This window comes from Sus scrofa, chromosome 9, assembly GCF_054392235.1.
Source record: "Sus scrofa isolate SSC_HxYL_T2T_F1_AM1 chromosome 9, Sscrofa_HxYL_maternal_Yorkshire_Landrace_v2.0, whole genome shotgun sequence".
Taxonomy (NCBI): Eukaryota; Metazoa; Chordata; class Mammalia; order Artiodactyla; family Suidae; genus Sus; species Sus scrofa.
This window is the reverse complement of record NC_139391.1, coordinates 30,297,758-30,313,821: the sequence shown is the minus strand read 5'-3', so window position 1 is coordinate 30,313,821 and position 16,064 is coordinate 30,297,758. Positions and strand designations below refer to the sequence as shown.

At 35.2% G+C, this 16,064-nt stretch overlaps 1 long non-coding RNA gene across 1 annotated transcript in view; it reads left to right on the top strand.

Moving 5' to 3' along the window:
* LOC110262221 (uncharacterized) overlaps positions 1 to 16,064 on the top strand; it is a 423,273-nt gene that overhangs the window by 1,036 nt on the left and 406,173 nt on the right. The window lies entirely within an intron of this gene.

Here is a 16,064-nt window from a genome sequence, read left to right as displayed (position 1 = left end):
TTCCCTCTACTTTTCCTCTCTGTCTCTGAGTCCTTCTCTAATTCTCTCCATCCGTTTGATGTAATTGTTGAATTATGTCACATCTCTTTTGCGACGTATTTCCAAAGATAATGGGGGTTAGCACCTGTCCGTAATGGAAAGGCAATCCCACATACTGTTTTCTATTCCTGCACCTCCAGCTCTGAAACTGTGTGAGAGCCTTAGGTCACACCGCGTGTCAGCTGGTGTCCGCTTTTCATGTGTGTTTGAATCCAGCCTGACCCTGCACTGAGGCTGATTCTTCTGCTCACTTAATCCCCCGATGGGGTCTGACTGGTTCTAATTGGCAAGGAGAGTACAGTGTCATGCAGCCTGTAGCTGGAAGCCTTCCTACCATTAGCTCTGTGTTCTTGATTTTGCAGCTTTTCTGGTAATTAAAATTAGTCTTTTTCCTGTTTCTTGGCTTCGTCTCATCCATCCACACATGTTGTACAAATATCCAGTCTTTGCTTTTAATGGCCACCCTCAGGATCTGGGCCGATTTCATGTTCCATAGCAAAGACAAATTTGTGTGTTCACATTTAATGCTTCTCTACCCTTCTATACTTTTTATTTTCTTTTTTCCACTTTCCAGTAATTAGGTTATTTTCTTTATGTGTTAACTGAGGGATTGTTGCTGAGATTCGACTTCTCTGGGCTTTTTCTCTGCTTGGCTGGCTCCACTCTGGCATTAGGCTGTTGGTTCACAGGGAGAATCACCAGGACTTTTATAACCTCTTTAAATATATCACAAAATAGATTCAAAGTCTAAGAGCTTAAAGCATTTTTTTTTTATTGTGCAAAGGTTTTTGCCTTTAAATGTTTATTATAATTGAGCCCATTCAGCCTTAATGGGGGATATAGAGGTTGAGCTTTCTTATAGTTTGCTTCACTTCCTAGAAAAGCTTTATGTTACATGTGATTTGATAATGGGCGTTTAAGTCATTATTTCATGTATTTCATATATTTTCTTTCAACTGGTGTTTCAGAAAGGATTTAAATTGGCTTACAGACATTTTTTTCAATTAAAAAATTAATCAAAAATGTAGGTCACTTAAATTAAGACATAAAGTCATAGATAGTAGGAGAGATATGAAGCCAGGAATGAGACTTAGAAAAGTTCGTTTTCATTTTGTAAGAAATGGCCCTAAGTTTACAATTAAGGTAGTCAGTACCCAATGTAAAGAGGGAAACACTATCAGTGAATAACATGATTCATGGCACCCTCCCACAATTAACATGAACAAGGAAATTTGTTTCAGATATTTAATCCAACTAGATTAAATAATTCTCCTATTTTAATAAAATAGTCTATATAAAGGTTTATAATTTTTTGCCTTTTAAAAAGGAAGTGACATCATAAGAATTAGGCCGGAACATTTTTTTGTAACAAGTAGATGTAATAGCACTTTTTCTTTTGGGGTTATCTGATAATTTAGAGGGAGAGGAAAAAAAGGATGAATCTGGTTAATTTCCGTTATTTCAAATTTGGAATGTTAGCCTCAAGTTATAATTTAGAGGTCACTGGGTTACATGGATACATTTCTGCAACACTTAGGAAGAGTAACTATATTTTCATTTCTTTTATAATTAATACTGTTCCATTTTATAATATTGGACAATTCTATATTCAAAGTTACTATTGTATATTCTATATAATTCTATATAAACATCCATGTATGTGCTATAGATAAGATTAGTCTTTCTGAATTCTACATCTTCCTGAAAAATTTAGAATTTTGCTATGATGGAATTTATTTTTGTGTTGTGTGTTTTTAAATTGTTGTGTTTGGAAAGCCAGGGGTATCTATGTCATGTACACCTCTGTATCCTGTTATTCCACAGGGTTCAGGTATATGAAGTTCAAAGTTAGAAACACATAAACTAGGAAGCAGAAAAAAATTTCCTTGTAGGTCTGCAAAGAAGAAATTAGCTCATGTTTTCCAAATCTTCTCCATGCATCATAACTAAAATTTTCTATTATTCTCATGTGAAAATAGGATTTTAAAATACTGTCCTGACTGATAATCATCCTTAATAGACATGAGTATTCATTCCCCCTTACAAAAATCTCAATGCTCTTTACTTTTTCATTATTTAAAGGTCTTGTGTTTCCTATTTCAGAATGTTAGTGACTTTTTTAAAAAATAACCAGCTCATAGCCTACCCTGATAGAATATCATTTGAACATTAAATTAATTAAAATAGTGTTTGTAAGTGATTTAAGTGGTTTAGTGGGTCATTTTCTCCATGTTCTGGTTAGGGTACCTAGACCTAGCTGTCGTGTTGCTTATCTGAGCTTGTTGTCTAACCATCTCTGTGTAAATGTCTTAATCTCTTTATCTCCTGGTCCCTAGTGGGCAAGTGAACAGATGCAGCACATCTGTAGCAGCTGAGATGCCTCTAAGCTTTTGTCTTATTTGTACTACAGATTTTTTCTTTAAATCATGCCCTCTTTTTTTTCTCTCCTTTCATATGACTCAGGTAAAGTTCTAGGTTCTAGTTAAGACAATAACTACAGTTCTATCGGGTCAAATAGAACCATAAAACTGGGAAACAGAACAATAATCAATTCAAGTCAAGTTCAGTCCTTCATCTTGGATCATCTGCTTTGCTTAGTGGAGCCACTTTCAGTATTTGCATATTTCTGTTTTGATGTTTTAGTCCTCTACACTATCTGTTAAAAAGAACAGTGAACGTGAAAATACTTAGAAATAAAATTAAATGCATTAAGGAGTTCTCATTGTGGCTCAGCAGGTTACGAACCCAACTAGCATCTTTGAGGATTCAGGTTCCATCCCTGGCCTCACTCAGTGGGGTAAGCATCTGGTGTTGCCTCAAGCTGTGGTGTAGGGTGGTGTGGGTCACAGACACAGCTTGGATCCCAAGTTGCTGTGGCTATGGTGTAGGCTGGCAGCTGCAGCTCTGATTCGACCCCTAGCCTGGGAACTTCCAAATGCTGCAAGAGCAGTCCTCAAAAAATAAATAAATAAATAAATAAATAAACAAACATATTAAAATCTTGCATTGCCTGTATACACTAGTATTCCCTATAAATATAAATTAAACATGCAGATCCAAAAGTAAACTTTTACTTGAACTGGACAACATATGATGATTTTAATTTTATATTAGGTTTCTGAGAACATCAGTTTTAGTACTTACATCGCAGCTGTTTTGTGAAAGCAGAAATAAACATATCTTAATCAGACTTGGAAAATATACTGACTTAATTAATTTAACAGCTGCTTCAGTAACCAACACTAAAGAAAATAGCCTACTTTGTGGATGTCTTGATAACATCTGCAACCACAACCAGTAAGCAGTATGAGAGAGAGCTCTAATTGGACTGTTCTTGTGCTCATAGTGCCAGCTTTTGCCTCAGAGGCTATGGATGTAACTGACTTCCTCTACGGGCCCCTCATGCTCACACTCTGCAACATCTTGGTCTAACCAAAATGTTCTTTCTTAGGAAAAGAACACTGGCAGTTAAACTAAGATTTTAGAAAACAGGAGTAAATGTTGAAATCTTATTAATTTAAAAATATGGAGTTCTGTGGTGGCTCAGCAAGTTAAGGATCTGGCATTGTTACTAGTGTTACTTGAGTCAGTTCTGTAGTTCCAGTTTGATCCCTGGCCCTAGAACTTTCGCACACCTTGGGCATGGCCAAAAAATAGAAATAAATAAAAATAAAGTTTACCTATTATTAGTTTCCATCCAGTAGCTTCCTTTAGATAAAAACTTCCATTTTGTCTTAGGTAAACCATCATTATAAGAATGCCTATCAATTTTAATACACTTACTTTTATAGATAACTAATTTCCCTTATGTACAGTATTCCATTACCAAGATCTTCTCATATAAAGCATATAAAGTTGTTTCTGTAAAGAAACAAAACCTAGGATCCATTTGTTCATGAACTCGTGTCTCCAAATAGTCTCTGTTTACATACAGTTCTCAATCTGAGATAAAAATCTCTAGTGGCTTCTTATATTCTGTCAAATTTATTTTAAAAGTTTTTCCTATGTGTGTTGTATCTTATTTCCCATCTCTTTCCTGTCTCCCTGTGTATTAATTTGACCTTTCTTTGACCTTTTTTTGCATTAAATTAGAAATCTTCTTTCAAAAAATGTTTGCTGTCAAATACTATACCTGTCTTTCTTCAGCTCTCCCTGACCTCTTTTATATTTAGATTCATTTATTTTTTCTATCATATTTATAATCCAGTTTAAGAACTATATCTAGGTCTTTTTAAGCTAGAGTGTATGTTTCCTGTGGACCAGGAACTAAATTTCTTCCACACTCTGATAAAATGTGCATTTAAACTTTTTTATTGTTTGGGTAGTGTACCTATAGGAAGCCTCATTTGTTTGTCTGAAATTCACTCCAACACGCTGCATTATGAAGCATTATGAAGCACTACCTACTTTTCTTTCACCAGTAAACCTGTAGTTAGCAATTGCTACCGCTAGATGGCAGTCATGTTCTAATTAGGAATGTCATTTAGGGTCTGTCCTAGGGATTTTTTGGACTGTAGGGAACTCAGAGGAACCCCCAAATTAGCAATTGAGGCTATAAGAAGAATTATATATAATTTAAAATACAACATCCAATAAACACATCGTAAAATTGCAAAGTGTGAAAGGTTTAGTAGGCGATCTTGCACTTAAAAGCTATTAACATTTGGTGAGGGCTAACTATACACTAGGTGTTGAAATAGGTCAGCTTTAGATGAGCTGTCCGTTTTCTCCTAATAATCTACCTGAAACTCAAACTCAAGTAGTCTGCCTCCCCTGAGTGTTCTTAACCAGTTGACTAAACCAACCTTTATTTTGATTGAAGTAAATCAATCAAATCACCATTTAACAAGTACCAGATGCAAAGTGTATAGATAATCCAATAAATGAAAAATAATTTTAGCAAAAGTACATAACAAGATAAATGACATACTGAACTTTAGTTGGAAGTTTATGACATTTTTGTATATTCTAAGGGACATTTTGTATATTCTAATATACTGTGCACACAAGTATATTCTTTCAAGTGACATCTATTAGGAATTTACTACTCTAAGAAATTTACAAAAATGAATATAAGGTTTTAAAAAACTTTTGTTCCATAAACTTCAAAAAGTGATTAACTAAATATTCTCTCATTCTAGTGTCTTGCCTGAGTAATACTTGATTCGACATGCTAATTGGCACGAGATAGCCCACAATTTTGGAAGACAATACATTGTTTTAATAACAAGTGCTGTTTTGTTCAGAAGAGGTTACATTTTGATGTTCCAAATTTATTTGTGGTCAATCTTATTTATATCTGGTTTGCTCTCTTTATAAATAAAAAAGTCTTTTCCTGTCACTATGTCAGGTTCAGCTTGGCACCCAGAAATTGGGCTGTGTTCTTCCTACCTGACCCACCACCAACCGTCACTCAGAAAATGGTAACAGTGAAGGCATTAAGACTCCACTGGCAATTGTTTTCTTAACAGCAGAGGCCTCCTCTGTAATAGCTACTTTGGCTTTGCTGCTGACAGTGGTTAAAAACTTGCTTTGTATCTGTGAAGTTTTGAGATATAATTTATAAGCTCTACAAGTACAGATACAACACTAATATTTTATTCTTAAATAAAACCTTTCTTGTAAAGATCCCAAGCCCATTTAATATAGCAACAAAAATTAATCAATATGGTATAGCTCCAAGACACTGCTTTCATACACCTCTCATTATTTCCCATGCCACATGATTTGCCTACGTACACAAACTTTTTATGAAAGGAAAAAAATCATACACTGTGAACTTGCTTTCAGTTGCAGGCGAGGAGCTATCCCTAATGAGATAAAAATACATTTCTTCAGGGGCCCAAATACAATATAATGTCATGTTATTATCAAACATTACCTGATTCTTAATTATTTACTGGTCAAAAGCTGACAGTTATGTAGTGAAGAGAAAGGAGTCTATGTTGGACAGCTCAAGAAATACCAGAAGGCAGAACAAGGTGGCATGTCAGCCCAGGCTTGTACTAATGAGATAGCAGATACTGATAAGAACCCAGCAGCAGAAGAAATAATATCAAAACCCACTGGAAAACAATATGAGACAAGAATAAACTGACAATATTTGCTGAACAATGACAGCAGTGGATGTTCTATACTCATAGTGAATCTTGGGACAAGGCCACCAAGAGTGACAAGCCCTGAAGGGTAGAAGTATGGTTGTCTTACAGTGGAAATCAGCACAATTAATGTGTAATGAGGTCTTAGTGATCACTGCATGTATGACTAGGAGAATTTTGCAACTTTAATGGAAAAGTTATTAAATGTGAGGTTTTTTTTAGTATTAGATGAATATTGGGAAAAATCTTAAGTTTTCTGATCCCAAAATTACTCTTTTAATAAGGACCAAAAAGCCCAATTTCCAGATTCAAGGAGGACTCGGAGGATTGAGACTCTATAGCTTGTTTCACCCCAGGCCACCACCTCTGCTTCCCAGGTCCACTTGGCCTGTTGGCAATGCTTTGCACACGTTTTCCTGATGAAACAAGAGACACATGTGAAAAACTACGTCTATCTACACCCAAAACAGGATTGCATATCCCCTTCCCCTTCGTTATCTGTATTCCCGTGTGACCTGAATTAGAGTTCCAGCTCCTCCGATTCTCTTAGACTGATTGCTATAAACACAAAACTTATCCCAATCTGTTCTCAGTTGTGTTAGTTACTTCAAAATGGAATACACTCTTTGTAAAGGATTAGGAAATACTGTTTTTTAATTTTTGAAGTCTAAATTGTTGACTTTATTATTGAGTAAAACATGTTTGTGCTTTTTTTTTTTTTTTTTTAACTAACTCTTGACCACAGACTGTGCACACAAGTATTTTTTTAAATGAAAGTACAGGAACCATTTTAATGTTGAAAAAAATTAGCATAGCATTAAAAAGGCAGGAGGCATTCTTCCTCATGTCTCAGTTGGACTTGTCTTCTTAGTGGGGTAACTGCCTAGTTTACTGAAGGCAGAGCTGAATCTACTAGAAATAACCAAGTACATTAAGTCTTCCTCTATGTACATAAATTTGAGGTTCATTCTTTTGTTTCCATCATAAACCACTGCTATAATTATTTTCTCCAAAAAGATGTTTCCAAATAAGTATCCTCAACTCTTATACAGAAGTTCAAACTCAAAATTGTTTAATGTTAAACTCTCAGAACAATTTGAATGTTAAAAATCACATTTTCAGCTATAAAGCTCTTAATATATACTATACTTAACAGTCAAAAATTAAAAATAGAATAGAAGGATGTTCCAAGTGTTTCTTAAATTATACTTCAAATAAGTAAATATTAATTTCTTCTGTTTTCTATCTGGGGATTTATTTTTTATGTTAAGTATTACTTAATGGCCTTATATTTAAGAAAGAGTTCTGAAATCAATTTTTATTTACAGGATTCCTATTTAGGGGTTCTTTTTGCCACTGTGACTTGAATAGCTATGTGTAAAATTAAATTTAGGAGTTTCCCTCTATGGCAATAGTGTTGTCTCTGTGGCAGTGCAGGTTCAATCCCCGGCCTGGTGCAGTGGGTTAAAGATCCACTGTTGCCACAGCTGTGGCATAGGTCACAGCTATGGCTCTGATTTGATCCCTGGCCCAGGAACTTCCATATGCCATGGCTGTGGCCATAAAATAAAATTTTAAAATTAAAAAATTAATTTTCTTCATATGATAGCTTATTATGGTAATTAATACAAATTGTCATTTTAACATTGCCACATTCTTTTACAAATGTTTTTTTACTATTTATTATGTGACCCTGTGTCATATACCATGACACACAGACACCATCTCTATTCTCAAGGAGCTTATAGCCCAGGCATATAAATGCAAAGTCCAAAGTCCTTTAACAGAGATATTCTCGGGATTCTGTAGAATGACATGGGAGCCCTTCACCAAGGACATACATTTGAACTGGCTCAAAATGAGTAGAAGAATTGGCCCCAAGTGATTAAAAGTATCTATGCCTACATCAACACCTACATCCAAATCTACATATGCACATCCATATCTACCTCCTTATCTATATCTATGACTAGATCTATATAGATATCTATATTTATACCCATAATATCTACATCTATCCCACGCAGTAATAGGAGCTCAAATTCATGTGTTTTGGGTAGATACTTCAGTCTTTGAAAAGTGCAGAGCAGGAGATGGCACTAGAGTAATGGGCAGCTCCAATGATAAAAGATTTATACATCATCTTATGGAGCTGGAATCATTGCAAAGTTTTAATCAGAAGGAGGTAATTCTGTAGATGAATAGAATTGAAGCAGAGAAATCACTTAGGGAGCTATTATAATATTGGTAGCCATAGATCATTAAAGAGGAAACTAAAAATGTGGCAGGGCAGTGGATCCCAGAGACTTTTAGGATGAGAAATCAAGAGGACTTCTGGAGTAATTTAGCCTGAAGGAGGGAGACAAGCATCATTGGACATTAGCTCTTTCCTCTTGGACAGCAGAACTAGGTACACCAAGGTGAATGAAATAGACAAGAAACAGACTCTGACCTTCCAGATCTTAGATTGCAATGGAAGATACAAATAAATAAGATATTACACCAAATCCACTATGCTAAATGGAACAAAGGGTAACTCTAGTTGCTCAAAAATAGTGGGTTTAGCTGAGATGCAGTCTTTAAAGGATATTTTGGGGATAAATAATGAGTTCGATTTTGGAGACAGTAAATTCAGTTGTACAATACTTAAGGAAGCGTGCCAGATAAAATGGAATACCTATGTTTAAGGTCATAGATTTTGTTGTGATAGTGATCAGGTACAATTGTAGCTGATGCATGGAAAAATAGATTTATCTCTTGATAATGATGTCATAATTGGAAGTCAAGACCAAAGATGCAAACTTGGAGAACACTTCTCCATTTTAAAGTCTTGGAGAAATGAGACCTATAGACATTGGGAAGGTAATATTGGAGTTTCCTTCACGGCTCAGTGGTTAACTAACCTGACAAGTATCCATGAGGACGTGGGTTCGATCCCTGGCCTCGCTCAGTGGGTTAAGGATCCAGTGTTTCCGTGAGCTGCAGTGTAGGTCGTAGATGTGGCTTGGATCCCATGTTGCTGTGGCTTTTGCAGAGGCCAGAGGCTACAGTGTGATTGGATCCATAGCCTTGGAACCTCCATAGAAAGAGGGTGCGGCCCTAGAAAGACAAAAAAAAAAAAAAAAGAAAAAGAAAAAGAAGACAAAAAAAGAGAGAGGAGGTAATATCATGTAGATAGGAGGAGAACCATGTAAAAAAGATGTCAAGGAAGCCAAAGCTAAAGATAATTCAAGAAGCAGGTGATGCATAAATGCATCGAGTTCAAAGAACCAAAAGAAGATAAGAATGAAAAACTGATTTTTGATTTGGCTTCAAGGAGGTTGGGTGTCTACATGAATGTGTTGCAGTTATAAAAAGTGCCTCAAAAGGAATGGATAATATGAACAGAGCATCCAAAATAACTATTAAAATAATAATATATTAAAAAAAAAAAAGGAATTCCCGTCGTGGCGCAGTGGTTAACGAGTCCGACTAGGAACCATGAGGTTGCGGGTTCGGTCCCTGCCCTTGCTCAGTGGGTTAACGATCTGACGTTGCCGTGAGCTGTGGTGTAGGTTGCAGACGGCTCTGGCGTAGGCCGGAGGCTACAGCTCTGATTCGACCCCTAGCCTGGGAGCCTCCATATGCCGTGGGAGCGGCCCAAGAAATGGCAAAAAGACAAAAAAATAAATAAAATAAATAAAATAAAATAAAGTAATAATAATAAAGTTTAAAAAAAGTTCGCCAAATTTGAAAAAAAATGAAATTTAATATATTTGTTTTAATGAAATAGAACACTAGAGAACAATACGGAAAAAAAAAAAAAAAGTTCCACCTGCTGTTATTCTTTTTTTGGCTAAATTTCACTTAGGATCAATAGAATGGCAGTTTTTCTTTCAAATATTTATCTTATCATTCTTTTCTATTGTAGTTGAATTTGTCGTTAGAAAGAAGTTTAGATTTTATGAATTCAATTTCTGGTGCCTAATCCATACATAAAATAGATATAGATATTAAACACCTTAACTTTACTCTTACAGTTTAAGAATGATTTATTCTTAAAACAATAAGCACATAGCACAGAGCCCTTACTGGAGCATGTATATCAATTCATAGCAACAAAACACTTGACAATTCTCAACTGAGAGAATCTAGGCAGCTTGAATGCTTAAGGAATAAATTAAAGTCATAGGAAAACTTACTAATTTATATTGGTCCCAATTAGAGTGATTATCCTTGAATGAAATCTAGTTAAGATTAGTTATATCTAACATCTTTATGTCTTTATTAATAACCCAAATGAATGTAACTAAAATATACCGTGACACTCTTAATTGTAAAACACTGTCCAGTATATGTTTATTGTCACAAGTGATTTTATAAGTAATACAATCTTAAATCTCAAATTACCATTGCTAGATACAGATATGACATCGTATCTAATTTCCCTCTAACAAGCAAAAAAGAAGAGCCCTCCATGCAACCTATACCATTTATTTAGAAACTGTTTACTAAAATATGAAATAATAAAATACTAAGCAAAAAGAAAATACACTTCAGGTTGATTTGGTGACTTAGAGGACAAATTAAAACATACCTTAGCTGTTTTCAGGGCGGAAAAAAATGCCTAATCAAAAAATGTCTTTAGGAAATATATTCCTTCACTCTAAAAAATATATGTATTTTTCTTAAAATGTTATCAGGTGTTTTCCACACCAACCAACGGACTGGCATGATTCTTTTTTTTTTTTTTTTTTTTTTTTTGTCTTTTTAAGGCCACACCAGGTTCCCAGGCTAGGGGTCCATTCGGAGCTGTAGCCCTTGGCCTACACCAGAGCCACAGCAACGTCAGATCCGAGCCGCATCTGCGACCTACACCACAGCTCATGGCAACGCCAGATCCTCAACCCACTGAGCGAGACCAGGGATCGAACCTATGTCCTCATGGATGCTAGTCAGATTTGTTTCCGCTGAGCCAGGAGGGGAACTCCCGTGATTCTTAACTATTATAATAAAAACACAAAATTATTTTCACAACTTCTTTTGAGCCTGTCATAGTTAACTTGATATAGGCATCTTTTTTAATTCTCTTGCATTTTTTCGAGATGAATGTTTAAATTTAGACTTCCAGAATTTCTATTTAATATAGAAAAAGCTAGGCAGAATATATATTTTTGTTTTGGTTTATGCTTGTAGACATGAATTTTAATTAACTTGGCAATAGCTGATAATAAGATTATTAGCATGTATGAAATGTGCAGTTAATAGAAGCAGAACTAGAGGCAATTAGTGGAATTAGGTGTTTTTTCTACTGAGAAACAGTATCCTAAATACTAATTGTTTATGCCAGTCCAATCACTGCAAATATCACTAATAGCATCATTAAATCAATGTAACACTATATTATAAGCACTAAATAGACTTACTGATTTGATATTAGATTGGCATAGTGATGAGCTTATTAATATTTTCCATGACTTTATATGCACTGGAGAAACTTGGCTTTGCAACAATATTTAGTTTTATTTATTTTTGAAAGAAAAAAGCATGCTTACTCTGCCATAGGTATGGTCTCTATGCCATGCTCTTAAAATTAGGAAGTGACTTTTAATGTTTTCGATTAATGATCATTATATGTTTATTTTTTCTTAATAAAGAAATAAAAGTGCTGTGCCCTAATGACTCCAAAAATGGAGTATGAGGAATTTAGTAGTAACTATTGCTTTTTTATCTTAAAGGTCCATATATTTTACTTTTCAAACTTTTTATTATCCAGTGGGTCTGGTATGAACGTTATTTTGTGGGTGGTGGACTTCTGATCTTTCTTGTGTCTTATTTATTCCTATAGAAGAGATATTGTCCTTGACAGGTGAGGGTTGGAGAGCAAATGTGCTTCCTTCGTTTCTGTTTACAATCTGTTCTTTATTCTCTTCCCTGTTTTTAAATCAGTCCGTCTTTTTTCTATTTTTAACTCTTTAGGAAATATACACATGAAACTCCAAACAAAAGCATTAGCCTCTCTATTCTGAAAAATATATTTATTTTAAAACTTTTTAGTAATAAGATTCTCCATCTTTGTGGTCTCAGGACTGCTCTGCACCCTTCAAATATATTAAGGTCCGGAAGAGCTTTTGTTCTTACTGATTACACCTACTGACATTCACCATTTAAGGAATTAAAACTGAGAAACTTAAAAATAATTATTTATAATCCATTTAAAACTAGCATTAATGAAACATTGTACACTAGAATATATAAGCCCTGTTATGAAAAGTGACAATATGGGAGTTGCTGTTGTGGCTCAGCAAGTGAAGAACCCAATCTACTATCCATGAGGATGTGGGTTTGATCCCTGGCCTCGCTCAGTGGGTTAAGTATGTGGCGTTGCCCCAAGCAAGCTGCCCGCAAATGCGGCTCAAATCCTGCACTGCTGAAACTGTGGTAGATGGTAGCTACGGCTCTGATTCGATCCCTAATCTGGGAACTTCCATGTGCCTCAGGTGGGGTCCTAAAAAGGGAAAAAAAAAAAAAAGTGACATTATTTTTGAAACAAAAATAGTGAAAAGAGTAGCATCATTTTATGTTTATTAAAACTTTTAAAATATCTGCCTTAATAGAAAACAAATGGATTCTCATATCTGCTTCTGCATTTAACCTGTTGCAGCATAAGTGGCATGTAGCCGGCTGGAAATCTCCACTGTACACTCATGAGAGAATGAATATGATAAAAGCAAATACCGTCAGTGTTGTTATGTATATCGTTTGATTTTATTTACCTACTAAAAGGGACTTTGGGACCCCAGAATTCTAGTACCACCTTTTAGAAATCACTAATTTGGGGTAATGTTGGTTTTATAAAAATCAGAATGATTTAGCTAACTGTACTAAGATTAAAACATTTATTACTATGTCCATATACGTACACATCTAGATTTGATTCTTTACTTATATCCATTAAAACAGCTAATGTAAATTCATTGTATAGAAAGTATTTAGCTACCTAGGTGGTAGGAATACAGGCTTCATTGGTAACCTTTTCAAGCCAGACTTCTAAAACGTCCCTTTCCATTATTTATTTAGCATATGCTTCAGTAATGTGACACAACATTTTGTATAATCAGTAGGAAAATTATTACAATTAAGTCTTCGAAAGCCACACACACACAGATTCACACACTTACAATCTTATTAAGGGGATATAACCTAATGGCACATTTACCTTTTAGAAATTTATATTCTAAGAGTAAAGTGAATTAAATGAACCCATATACATTTGAGCTACCCTCAGCCAAGTTTGAGTACAATTATAATTATGTAATCACCAGACTTGCTTAGAAAATTGAAAGGCAGTTTAAGTATTTAAGCCTCTGTAAAGCATTAAAGGAGTGAATCTCCTTCAAAGACACAGACATTTTTAATACAGTCTTTTATCAGTTCTCTCTCTCATCTCCTTTCCATGAGTCCTCTACATCATTTCACAAGCCCAGCAGTCACCCTCAAGAGCTCTCATTTTCTAAGTACTCCCAGTCTCAGATCACATATGTTCCTGGTTTGTTTTAGTGCTCTTATTCCTTCTTTTTCTACCTTCCCATTATCCTCTTAATTTCTCTCTTTACACCAACTCTGTCTTCATGACATGACTCAGTATAGATCTCCTGGCTCCGCCAGATTTATTTTCTCTTACCAAAAAGAAGGACAGTGAATACTTAGACGCTGAGTAGGCAGAAACAAATCTATAGTGAATGGGTCGGATAGGTAGAAAGGCTACGAATACATATGATTTTTTTTCTTGAAAAAACAAAATAATGAATTCCAAAATAAAAAATAAAGGATGCTATTTCAACTTTACTTCTGTCCATGAACTAAAAGAGATGGTTGTGGTTTCAACTTTTTTTTATTAATGTATATTTGAGAAATTGGTTCCAACTTTTTTACAGTAATATTTTTAATTTATTTTGGACTCACAGTCACTCTGAAAGATTGAGCAGTGTAAATCTAAGATGCAGTAACTGAGTCTCACACCCAGCTCCAAGATATTGTATTCATGAGGGAGTGGCGTGTGGAGGAATGTGTTATTGGTACTATGACATGGCATCCCTATTTCTGTCCACTTGGGGGAAGTTTATTTTTAACTCATACCTCCATCATAAAGTTACTCTCCTCCAGGCAAAAGAAGTTTAGTGGGTGTTTCCCTCTTCCTTGGTTACTAAAGGAGTCCCAAATGCAACAGAGAGAAAGCAGCCTTCATTTTGAGAGGAGTGTAGCCCAGCAGATCCATTTCCAGATTAAGAAGCAAAGATGTCAAACAGCATTAAAGTTTAAACAAATTTTTATGAGCAAAGATCAGAACTTTCAGAAGATAAAGTAAAACATGATGCTATAAATGGCATCTACAAATTCAGTTACTTAAAACAGCCAGAAGCATGGAGAAATGAATCTTAGGCTTTACCAAGAATATGTAAAAAAAACAAGTTTTGTAGACTTCAGTAAAGCAACATTTATTTAAATTATGCATGCTTAATCCTGATGTGCTAAATATTGCTTTTTGAAAGCAAATGTAATCTTCACTTTCTTCTACATTCTCCTATATACCACAGAAGGTGGAGTATGGGAATATGTTTTTCAAATTTTATTGCTGTCTTAGTTCTTCCAACAAGAAGCAGCCATATGTGATTGGGAAGGTAGAAGGGGCTGTTGTGCTCAGTAGGCAAGGATATGAGACTCAGCAGATGTGAAGTTTTCCAGGAGCCTCTCATTGTCTTCCTGTGAGTTACCTACCCATGAACATTGGAAATGTTTTATTTTGTTTTTCATACCCTCCACTTCCCTATGTTATCAAAGAAGGAGAGATTCTGAGAGCTAATAGCAGTCTTTCCTGCTATTGTTCACTCAAGTGCTACCAAGTGTTTTGTTAACCTAATTGATTCTCTGGTTAAATACCATTTTCTAAACCACTAGAGTGGTATCTAACTGCACATTGACTGATATACAAACTAATCCCCCTTATGAGCAAATTAAAAACAAAAACAAAAACAACCTCACCCTGTGGAAGGGCACATCACATCATCCTTTTTTTAAAAAAAAAATGATTTTTATTTTTTTCATTATAGTTGTTTTACAGTCTTTCTGTCAATTTCTACTGTATAGCAGTGACCCAGACACACACACACACACACACACACACATATTCTTTTATTCTTTTTCTCATGTTATCTTCCATCATGTTCCATCATAAGTGAGTAGATATAGTTCCCTGTGCTATACAGCAGAATCTCATTGTTTATCCACCACAAATGCAATAGTTGCATCTATTAACTCCAGACTCCCAGTCCATTCCACTCCTTCCCCCTCCCCCTTGGCAACCACGAGGCTGTTCTCCAAGTCCGTGAATTTCTTTTCTGTGGCAAGGTTCATTTGTACCATATATTAAATTCCAGATATAAGTGATATCATATGGTATTTGGCTTTCTATTTCTGACTTACCTCACTTAGTAAGAGAATCTCTACTTCCACCATATTTCTGTAAATGGCATTATTTTGTTCTTTTTTATGGCCGAGTAGTATTCCATTGAGTATATATGCCACATCTTCTTAATCCATTCATCTGTTGATGAACATTTAGGCTGTTTCCATGTCTTGGCTATTGTGCGTAGTGCTGCAATGAACATACAGGTGCATGTATCTTTTTCAAGGATACTTTTGTCCAGATATATGCACAAGAGTGGGACTGCTGGGTCATATGGTAGTTCTATATTTAGTTTTCTGAGGTACCTCCATACTGTTTTCCATAGTGGTTGTACCAATTTACATTCCCACCAACAATGTAGGAGTGTTCCTTTTTACACCACACCCTCCCCAGTTATTATTTGTGGACTTATTAATAATAGTCATTCTGACAGTTGGGAGGTGGTACCTCATAGTAGTTTTGATTTGCATTTCTGTAAAAAT